Raw genomic sequence first — 11831 nt, forward strand, 5'->3', positions numbered from 1 at the left:
AAGAGAAAAAGAAAAGATAGGAAGGGATAGATCGAATCCCGAAGAAGGAGTTGACAACACATTCCATCAGACTTTGGGGAGATGGAACAAATTCCAGTAATCCCCCTGAAAGTCAGAAATCAGACAGATAATTGGGAGGTATCTGACTGAACAAAGAGCAAGGGATGGAGAAATCTGGCAGGCAGTGGGAGGAGCATGTGTCTAAGTGGCCTGCTGAAAACATGCCCTTAACCACGGCCATTTATTTAGGAGAGCTGAAGACATCTGGAGGATGAGGGACATCAAATAGGCTGCAGGGAAGAGCAATGGCGGGCGCCAGGATTTAGTCACAGGGCATTGGCACTGGCACCGCTGTCTGTGTCTCTGAACCTGAAGGCATTTGTGTCCAGCAAACACAGTTCTGGAAAACATAGTAGCTAAGACATCAAATCACCTCAAATATTCATATTTACAACATAAAATGGAACAAGACTCATGAGAATTTCCCATGTTGAGAAGGGTTAAAACATTTTCATTGATTTCAATCTTTGTCTTCAATGCCTTGTCTCAGTTTTATTGACATTAATGAACATCTTTTAAGCTTACAGCCTCAAGATTAATATAAACAAACAAACAAACAAACAAACAAATAAATAAATAAAATTAGATCCATTTGTCTTTTGCACGTGGCCTGATGCCCCTCTCACCTTCACAATTCCCACCAGACCTTCATTGCCAGAGAGTATGAGATCCAGCAGAGCACCTCTCCTCTTTGGTTCCTCCACTGCTTGGTCAAGAAGCTGCCATCTGTGCTCTCCAGGGATCTGCTGGATGGCACATGCCCTGCTGTGCTGTCCCTGCAGCAGATAATGGAGTGAAAAAGGCTCCCAAAGGGGACAATGGCCTGACAACATGAGTATCCCATATGTCTGCAGAGGGCACATTCCACATGCGCTCCGTGATCAATAAGCCAGGAACAGACACTGATGGTCTCCTCTTGTGGCCATTTTCATTAGCTCTGACCTGGCTGCTCTTCCATCCCCAGGCAGAGCTCAGTGCACTCTCACAGAGGGCAGTTGCCATTCCATGACTACTCATCCAACCATACAATTTTACCAACATTGTAAAGACTCTGTATCCCCCTTACGCTACAATGAAGTTGTGGAAGCCATTTAACTGTGTCCCTGTGGTCCAAACAGGAACTCAGGCCTGCAGCTCATCTATGGTATCAGTGTGCAGAAGGTGGCACACAGACATTTGACAGATAGTGGGTCTTGGACTTGACGTAGCAACACGGACAATCCAAGGGCATGGCGTTCCTGAAGGCCCTCTGCCGCTCTTGCAGCTGCATGTGAATTCACCAGACAGCCGGTGCTATCCCCTCTCTGGCCCTCAGCTGATGCCCAGGAAGGAGCTGTCTATCTCAGGGACTTCCCACACAGTTTACAAGCACTGGCACACATCAGGAGCAGCCCAGGCACCTTGGGCATCACCCAGTGTCTGTGTGTAAGCAGCTGCCTCCCAGCTGAAGGACCGAGGACTCAGAGCAGGAGCTCACATGCAGGCAACTCCTTGTGCACTTCTGAAGTGAAGCAGAGGAATCCCAGCTCCTGTGGGTGTGTAGGGAGCTGAATCCCATTTCAGCTCCAGGATTTCTGTCAAGGGATGAGACTCCTGCACTGCCTCAGCTGGATCACTGCCCTGCACAGGGAAAGTCCAAACCTTGCCTTCCTTGTCTGTGTGACCTTCGTGCTTCATCAAACAAACTCTGATAGTACTCGCTATATGTCTCCAATCAGTCACTGACCACTGGACATGTGGTGGTTAATTGAGCGGATTTCAAAGCACAGTCATGATGCTGTTGTCTTTCAGGAGCTGTTGGCCATGAGGACCCAGGGACATGTCAGGGGAGACAAGTCGGAAAGATAAAAATGACATAATCTGCTGCTTGCCTGTCCTGTGACACAGGGAGCTCATAAATGTGGGCAGAGCTGCAGAGAGACAGCTGTGCCCAGGAGCAGCTCTTGTGCACAGCACAGCCTGCAGGTGACAGAAAAAGAAGAGAGAAACTGGAGAGAGCTTACAGGATGTGTGTGGTGTGAGAGGGCTTCGAGCTCACTGCAGGAGGTTTGCTCACAGACCATGACAGGGTAAGTCTCAATGAAGACCATGCAGCTGCTTTTCATAGAGGGTTAACTTAATCTTGGTCATTCCATAGCACATCCATCTGCAGGTACTGCATGTTTTTTACTGTGGAAAAAGCCTTTCGCTCCATGCTGGGCTCGTTCTGCCATGTCAGAGCACAGCCCTTGAGGGCTGGCGATGTCCCAGCACGGCTGCAGGCTGTGCAGCCGGCTGCATGCGGGTGCCAGGGCATGTCCTGCAGGAGCAGGTTCCCTGCTGATGCCCCAGGGGCTGTGTGCCGGCGTATGGGACTTCTGCCGCCTGCCAGCGCGTCAGCACTAGGGCCTGCCACGGGGAGCGGCCCAGGGTGCTTCCGGGAACGGCTGTGTTGGGGAAGGCCCCCGGCAACTTGCTGCCACATCTGCTGCCGGGGCAGGGCATCACATGTCCACTGCTCAATTAGTATGTTTTGGGAGCGGCCTTTGCAAAAGAGAGACAAGCAGGGTTTCATTTCCTGTTCTGACAAAGACGTTTGGAGTCAGAATCTAAATAGGAATAAAAGCTTCTGAAATTTTTTCTCGATCAATTGCTTGTTTATGACAGTCCACATTTCCTTTCAGCCTCCCCTTTCTCGAAAGTGGACTTATCATCATTTCTGTAGCATGCAAATTCACTTATCCTACAAACAAGCAGATTCTCTAACTGAAACTGATATTGCCAACAGAGAGCCGGGGTATGGCTCTAGACACTTGGGGTAAAGATATAGGAATGAAACAGATGAAATTCCAGGGAAAGGGATGAGAAAGAAGAGAAGGTTAGAATTCCATAATGGGATATCTGGCAATTAAAGAAAATAACGCTGAAATATCATTGAAATTACATTATATAATGTCTAAAGTACACTGTTGTAAGAAATAAAAACATTTCATAGTACCAGCAGAGGGACTGACTCTGAGAATGTCTGACTTTCATTATCTTCTGCCACTCTGGCAGGATCAAGCACACACAACAGCAGATGCCCAACAGCACTCCATCGCGAGTTCTCTGCTCCAATTGGCAGACACACACAGCCTGCAGTCCTGCAATTCGGCTCATTCATGGCATCTACCTGGATGCCTCTGGCAATCGCTTTCATCAGCACAGCCGAAGCCTGTGACCGCTCGCCTGCAACACCCCCATATACTTTCCTCTTCAACCTGCCCCTCCTCAACCGGGCTGCATCTCATCCACTCTCTCCAAAGCCAGCCAATCCCTCTGGACCACAGGCATTCTCCACGCAGGTGTTTGCACAGCTCCTTTTCTCTTCGGTCTTCTTCATCTCATCGAGTGAGGGTTCCCTTCTCACCATCTATGGTTCTGATGACCGGCTTACTTTCCTATCGTGCAAGCCCCTGCACACGACCTTAATGGACATCAGAGCTTGTTCCCACATCGCAATCTGCTGGGGCACTGGGTTTCTCTATCCTGCTGACACTGTCAATACATTTCACTTCATCTCTCCAATCAATGCTTGCACCAGTTTTTCGCTTAAATCCCAATCTCAAGCTCTCCTGCTAATCACAAGAATCAAATCTCAGTTGTGTTATATCTTTTTTCGTGTGATTAGCTTTGTTGCTTTTTTCATAGTTGGTCTTATGTTGCAGCATCTTCATGGCTGTGCTGAGGATGCCCTCAGCTAGGACTGACAAAGCCTTCTCCACATGCTCCCTCATTCATTGGGCCTCGCTGTTTGCTTCAGCACTTGGCATTTTTGCCAAGCCTGACAGCCCCAAACGCATTTCCTCCCACTCCTGATCTGCACAATGGCAGCTTCTTAATCCAGTAGGTTCCTCACACTGAACCCTATTATCTACAGCATGAGGAACAGGGAGATCAAGCACGCTCTCAGGAAGGTGTTGCAATAAGCACTATTCCAGCTTCCATAAAATGCACAACTTCCTCATAGGATTCCCAGTGATGGTTCTTTATGTTTTATGCATCTTTGATTGTTTGATTATGTGAGATATAGCAACGTGCATAAAAAAAAAATATTATTGAACTTATAAATAAAATTGTATTACACCTCTTTCCAAACTAATTTCCTTTTTTTCACTCCAAGAGCTCATGTAAACATGTATCCAGATTCCCCGAATACATTAAAAGATACCTAAAAAATGTTTCAAAGTAGACTTTTACTTAGCTTTTCTTTTATCCTACCTTGTCTCTATTTGGGGAGGTACAGCCACAGACAGCAGCTCAACGTGCTAGTTTCATTTCTGATCTCTTTACACCACCAAAGTGCTCTCAAGTCCTCTCGTTTGTGCAGTNCGAGTGCCGACAACCAAAAGAACTATCTTACGCTTTGCAAGTCCAGACTAGTTGCAGGGTTTAACAGCCATAGGGTTCACTGCAGAGCTGTACTGACTTTCTGGCTGTTGCAGGAGTTGAAGCGACCTCAGAGTCACTTGCAGACTGCACCCCCACCACAGGACCTGTGACTATGTTGGAGCAGCCACTGGGCTCATTGGAGGGGTTGGAGCCACCGCAGGCTTACCTCCTGGCACAGTGACCTCCCCTGGGAGGCATTGTGTTTCATTGCTTATATAAGCATAATAATTCACGCTACGAGATGCGTAGCAGGAGTGACCGCAGAGCTCTCTAGAGGATGGGATGGAGTAATGCAGGCAGATCTGTCCAGAGCTTGGAGCAACTACGGATGTCTAGCAAAAACTTGCGGTATCCTGTAGGACTCAGTGTATTCAGATCCAGAGGCTGCAGCACTGTTGGCAGATCCAGCTTCTCTCCACTTGAATGCTGAATAGTGTTGAACACAGCTCAGTAGGTGTGGGCCAGGCCCTGGCACACTGCAGTCATTTGGGCCTTTTTAGGATTACCAGTGCCACAGCAGACCTGTCTCCAATATTCTACCAGTTTCTCAGGATCCTGCAGTTGCTCGGAGATGAAGTTCCAAAGCCTGGGGGTGCCCACCGCTCCAGGCAGCTGCCCAGACCATCCCACACCCCCTGCCATGCAGAGCCTTCTCACCTTGAAACAGATCTCTCACTGATATTCCTGAATAATTGTTTAACCTCAATCCTAGAATTCTAGAATCACCAAGGTTGGAAAAGGCCTAAAAGATCATCCAGTCCAACCGTTCACCTATTACCTATAGCTCCCACTAAACCATGTCCCTCAACACAATATCCAGTACACCCCCGGACTCACAGAGGCGACAATGTAAATTGTGTAATTCCTAATCATATGGACAATATTACTTCCAAAACCCAAAAATAGCCACAGAGCTGAAAGTGCACAAAACTTCACTTTGTCAGCTGCCATTTTATCGTGGTACAAACTGAGGTCAAACAGCATAGCAAAATAAATACCCTAATGCAGCATCCAAGCACCAAGTAAGGAGCTGTGCAGTGAAGCTTCATGAGAAGACTCAACAAGCTCCACAAATAGGGAAACAATTAGCATCATGGCCTGCACTTTTCCAACTCCCACAAAGCCCTGAGTTATCTCACTCTGGACAGTTGTGCTGTTATCTCTACCCTTGGAGTCTCACATCAGGCACCGAAATGACAGTGGTTGTTGAACCCAACATGTGACTCAGCAGCACACAGTGCTTTGTGCACTGCCCCATTCCTAATGGGATGGGGAAAAGAACTGGGAAAAAAAAAGTACAACTTGTGAGTATAACAAAGCAATTTACTAAGAGAGATAAAAGGAGAGGAGTAATAGTTATCACTATATATCTGTTGATATGGAATTGTATGTAACAACTGATGCACAAGCACTTGCTCAGCACCACCAGACTGAAGCTCAGCTGGGCCTGGGCAGTGAAGAGACTGAGATGAACTCCCACCCCTTTCAATACAATTTCTGCTTGCTGTCAGCTGATAGAGAACGTCCCTTTGGCCACTATCAGTCAGCTGTCCTCACTCTGTTCCCTCCCAGCTCCATGTGCCCTCCACTGACCATGGCCTTGGCTCTGTACAACACTGCTTAGCAGCAGCTGTAAACATCAGAGTGTTATCAGTGGTATATAGGGGCCAATGGGGACCCCAAGCCCCATAAGTGTGAACACAGCCCCATAAGTGGGACCCATAAGTCCCACTTATAAGCCACTTATGGCTCCAGCCCCATAGCTGTGACCCCAAACCCTAATGACGTTCCCTAAACCCTGATGGGGTCCCCATAAACCCTAATGGGGTCCCAATAAGTGTGACCCCAGCCCCATAAGTGGGTCCCTAGACCCATAAGTGGGTCACCGGACCCATAAGTGGGACCCATAAGTCCATCCCTAGCCGCATAAGTGTGACCCAAAACCCCATAACTGAATCTTCAGCCTGATAACTGTGTCCCCAGCCCCATAAGTGTGACCCATAAGTGGGAACACAGACCCATAAGTGGGTCCCCAAACCCAATAACTGTAGACTTGGAGATGTCCCCAGCCCCATAAGTGAGGCTCCAGACCCATAAGTGAGGCTCCAGACCCATAAGTGTGACCCATAGGGGCCAATGGGGACCCCAGCCTCATAAATGTGACCCATAAGTGTGGCTCCAGCCCCATAACTTCATCCCCAGCCCCATAAGTGTGACCCCATAAAGGCCAGTGGGGACCCCAGCCCCATAAGTGGGAACACAGACCCATAACTGTGTCCCCAGCCCCATAACTATAGACTTAGAGATGTTCCCAGCCCCATAAGTGTGACTCCAGCCCCATAAGTGAGGCTCCAGACCCATAAGTGAGGCTCCAGACCCATAAGTGTGACCCATAACTGCATCCCCAGCCCCATAAGTGGGTCTCCAGCCCCATAAGTGTGACCCCAAACCCCATAAGTGGGTACACAGCCCCATAAGTGTGACCCCAAACCCCATTTATATGGACCTCATTCATGCCAATGACAACGGGAAGGCCGGCAAGCAACAAGGTAAGGATTCAGACCCATCAGTGTGACCTCATAGAAGCCAATGGGGACCCCAGCCCCATAAGTCCATCCCTAGCCGCATAAGTGTGACCCAAAACCCCATAACTATGATTCTAGCCCCGTAAGTGTGACCCCATAGGGGCCAATGTGGGCCCCAGACCCATAAGTGTGACCCGTAAGTGAGGCTCCAGCCCCATAAGTGTGAACACAGACCCATAAGTGTGGCCCCAACCCCATAACTATAGATTTGGAGAGGTCTCCAGACCCATAAGTGAGGCTCCAGACCCCATAAGTGGGTCCCTAGACCCATAAGTGTGAACACAGACCCATAAGTGTGACCACAAACCCCATTTATATGGGGCCTCATTCACCCCAATGACAACGGGAAGGCCGGCAAGCAACAAGGTGAGTGCGACCCATAAGTGTGACCCCATAGGGGCCAATGGGGACCCCAGCCCCATAAGTGGGAACACAGACCCATAAGTATGACCCAAAACACCATAACTATAGACTTGGAGATGGCCCCAGCCCCATAAGTGGGTGTCCAGACCCATAAGTGGGACCCAAAACCCCATAACTGAGTTCCTAAGTGTGAATCCAGCCCCATAAGTGGGACTCCAGCCCCATAAGTATGACCCCATAGGGGCCAATGGGGACCCCAGCCCCATAAGTGGTAATACAGATCTATAAGTGGGTCCACAGCCCCAGAAGTGTGACCCAAAACCCACAACTATAGACTTTGAGAGGTCCCCAGCCCCATAAGTGCGTCCCCAACCCCATCAGTGTGACCTCATAGAAGCCAATGGGGACCCCAGCCCCATAAGTGTGACCCATAACTGCATCCCCATAAGTGTGACCCATAAATGTGACCCCATAGGGGCCAATGAAGACCCCAGCTCCATAAATGCCTCCCCAGCCCCATAAGTGCCTCCCCAGCCCAATAAGTGTGACCCTAAAGAATTCGAGATGTCCCCAGCTCCATAAGTGGTTCCCCAGCCCCATAAGTGGGTCCCCAGCCCCATAACTGCATCCCCAGCCCCATAAGTGGGTCCCCAGCCCCATAAGTGGGTCCCCAGCCCCATAAGTGTTACCCATAACTGAGTCCCCAGCCCCATAAGTGGGAACACAGCCCCATAAGTGCCTCCCCAGCCCCATAAGTGTGACCCATAAGTGAGGCTCAGCCCCATAAGTGTGACCCATAACTACATCCCCATCCCCATAACTGAGTCCCCAGCCCCATAAGTGGGTCCCCAGCCCCATAAGTGTGACCCATAAGTGTGACCCCATAGGGGCCAATGGGGACCCCAGCCCCATAAGTGGGACCCCAGCCCCATAAGTGGGACCCCAGCCCCATAAGTGGGTCCCCAGCCCCATAAGTGTGACCCCATAGGGGCCAATGGGGACCCCAGCCCCATAAGTGGGAACACAGACCCATAAGTGGGTCCCCAGCCCCATAAGTGTGACCCCAAACCCACAACTATAGACTTTGAGATGTCCCCAGCCCCATAAGTGTGTCCCCAGCCCCATAAGTGTGACCCCATAGGGGCCAATGGGGACCCCAGCCCCATAAGTGTGACCCATAAGTGGTTCCCCAGCCCCATAGGTTCATCTCCAGCCCCATAAGTGCACCCCCAGCCCCATACCTGCATCCCCAATCCCATAACTGCCTCTCCAGCCCCATAAGTGGGAACACAGACCCATATCTGAGTCCCCAGCCCCACAAATGCATCCCCAGCCCCATAAGTGTGTCTTCAGCATCCTCAAGGGGAAGAGAGCTGGATCTGCTGACAGTGCTGCAGCCTCTGCAACTCTTGGCACAGACCCTGCAGCAGCTCCAAGGTTTTGCTACACGTCCTGCAGTTGCTCCAAGCTCTGGGACAGATCCTGCTGTCACTCCACCCCTCATAATGAGCTCTGCAGTCACTCCTGCTACAGGTCCTGTAGCTGTTCCAAGTATTGAGATAAGAAAATTAAGCAAATTCCTCCTAGGTGAGGTGCACTGTTGTCACGGGTTACTTAGATTTACCTATGCCCGTGACAGGGGAAGCCACCCCGTGCCTCCCCCCCCCCCCCCCCCCCCCCCCCCCCCCCCCCCCCCCCGTGGCCCGGAAATTGAGGGGAGAAGGGGAATGGGATAAAAACAGTGGCAATCTAAGGAGGAAAAACTTATTTTACTAAATATGATATCGAAATACAAGATAACACAATATAATATAATTGAGGCTAACAAATCGAACGAAACAGAGGGAGAGGTTGACCAAGGTTAGATAGTTGAAGTTATCAGTAGAGCCTTTGAGACTATTTCTCACAGTACCCTTCTGTACAGAATGTACTGCATACGGCTAGACAGAAACAGAATGTGGTGGGTGAGCAGTTGGCCAATAGGTCAGGCTCAAAGGATTATAGTCAATGGGTTCCATCAGCCTGGTAGACGGTCACTATCAGGGTTCCCCAGGGCTCCATTGTAGGGCCACTTCTCTTCCATGTTTATGCAGATGACTTGCATGCAGGACTAGAAGATGTTCTCAGCAAGTTTGCTGATGAGACCAGACGAGAAGGTGCTGTTGCCTCCACTGAGGGTGGAGAAGACTTGCAGAGAGATGTGGACAAGTCAGATAAGTGGGTACCAATTAGCACTTAGCACCAAGTGCATAAAGCATAACCAAAACAAAATGTGCCTGATTGTGCACCTGGGTAGGGGCAACCCTGGACATACACACTGACTGGATATGGGACACTGGAGAGAGGTCTGACTGAAAAGGATTGGGGGTCCTGCACAACATCAAATTGAACGTGAGTCAGCAGTGTGCCCAGGCAGCCAGGAAGGCCAATGGTCATGGCTTCCAATTATCTGCTCTAACTAGTCCCTTGGGAAGCTTACTTGGTAATGGCCCTCAGTGGGCCCATTAATACTCCAAGAAACTTCACTGTTACTTCTGACTTTGTCTTGTTGAGCACTTTGTGCAAACTTCTCTCTGCACTGGAGGTTGATGGACTCAGCAGCAAATGCGCCCTGGGACCCATTCTAACCTAAAGAGCATCTTGTGCCTTGTGCCTTCCTGTTATCTATTTCAGGTTATCAGAACTTGTTCAGCAAAATGGAGAGATACCTGGAGAGAGTTTAAATAGGAAGAATCCAGCAAACATTTACTGTTTATTTGTTTATAGTTCTGTTTAAAGAAGATATTAAAGCCGCTCTGTACAACTCCTTGTGCACATCTGAACTCAGCTAGGTGAACTTGTAGCTCCTGTGGTTCTTTGAAAAACTGATCCCAATTCAGCCCCAGGGTTTCCATCTGGGGATGAGACGCCTGCACTGCCTCAGTTAAATCACTGCCCTGCACAGGGGAAGTCCACCTCTCTCTGTCCTTGCCTGTATGCCCATTTTGTTTCATCAAACACTCTCTAGTAGGATTCACCTCATGTTAAAAATTGACTGGTGGATAATTGAGCAGATTTCAAAGAACAGTTATGATACTGTTGTCTTTCAGGAGCTGATGGCCATGAGGACCCAGGGACATCTCAGGGGAGATGAGTGGGAAGGATAAAACTGACATTCTCTGCTGCTGCTCAGCTGGGCCACGCTCCTGGGACACAGGGAGCTCATAAAAGTGGATGGTGCTGCAGAGAGACAGCTGTGCCCAGGAGCAGCTCTTGTGCACAGCACAGCCTGCAGGTGACAGAAGGAGAGGAGAGAAACTGGAGAGAGCTTACAAGATATGTACTGTGTAAGCGGGCTGCGAGCTCTATGAAAGAGCATTACTCAAAGACCATGATACAGTAAGTCCCTTGCAGTAGGCAATGCAGATGCTTTTCATAGAGGGTTAACTTAATCTGGGACATCCCGTAGCAGATCTGGCTGCAGGCACTGCATGTTTCTTTACTGTGTTAAAAGCCTTCTGCTCCAGCTGAGGGCTTCCGTGCTGCAGTGTCAGAGCACAGCCCTGAGGGCTGCGTGTCCCAGCACGGCTGCAGGCTGTGCAGCCGGGGCTGCAGGCGGGTTCCCAGGGCTGTCCTGCAGAGCAGGGTCCCTGCTGTGCCCCAGGGGCTGTGTGCCGGGTATGGGACTCTGCCGCCTGCCAGGCTCAGCACTCAGCCTGCCCGGGGAGCTGCCCAGGGCGCTGCGGGGAGACGTGTGGGGGGAAGGAGCCCCCGGCAGGGCTTGTGCTGCCACAGCTGCTGCCTGGGGCAGGGGATCACAGCTCCACTGCACAGCTGAAAGTTTCTGAGGGTACTTTGCAAGAGGAGAGCCAAGGTAGCAATTTTCTATTTCTTGTTTGGACGGAAGGGGAAAGGATTGGAAGCAGAAATCTAAGAGTCTGTCAAATATAAACACAGCTCTGAGACTCCCAATTCTTCTTCAGTCAATTGCTTGTTATGTGAACTGTCACACGTGAAGTGTTTTCAGCCTCTCCTTTCACGAAAAGGAACCTTTCCAAGGGTGGAACTAGTTGAAATTATCAATTTTGTTGACAAGAATAATGCACTTATATTGCAAATAGGCATGTTTCCTGAACAGAAAGTGAAGGGCACAAAGGTTGGGACTGAGGATTTTAACAGCAGTGAGGGTAAAGATATGAGACACGAAACAGATGAAAAAGTCCAGGGAAATGGGATAAGATTAGAAGATGAAAGGAAGGTTAAAGCTCCATGTGCTTCTTCTGCTTATAGAATGGTGAACTTAATGAAGTTAAATTCAATTAGTGTTGCTAAATGAATATTGTCATAGGAGAATGAAAACATTTCAAAGCATATTAGGAGGAGTGTCTCTGAGAATGGTCAGGACTTGTCATTATCTTCTGCACTCTGAACAGG

General features: G+C 49.5%; 1 protein-coding gene and 1 pseudogene across 4 annotated transcripts in view; one reads left to right on the forward strand and one right to left on the reverse strand.

Annotated features, from left to right (window-relative positions):
- The window catches only part of LOC107324590, a 226993-nt pseudogene that overhangs the window by 132441 nt on the left and 82721 nt on the right, over positions 1-11831 (reverse strand).
- The window catches only part of LOC107324622 (olfactory receptor 14J1-like), a 148696-nt gene that overhangs the window by 82791 nt on the left and 54074 nt on the right, over positions 1-11831 (forward strand). For 3 of the 4 annotated variants that reach the window (XM_032449304.1, XM_015884798.2, XM_015884802.2), the window contains exon 1: positions 1941-2129. The exons of the other annotated variant lie outside the window; for it this stretch is intronic. The gene's annotated coding sequence lies outside the window, so the exon portion shown is untranslated. Of the gene's footprint in view, positions 1-1940; positions 2130-11831 lie in introns of those variants that run through there. 4 annotated transcript variants of the gene reach the window in all.

This window comes from Coturnix japonica, chromosome 26 (genome assembly GCF_001577835.2).
Source record: "Coturnix japonica isolate 7356 chromosome 26, Coturnix japonica 2.1, whole genome shotgun sequence".
NCBI lineage: Eukaryota > Metazoa > Chordata > Aves > Galliformes > Phasianidae > Coturnix > Coturnix japonica.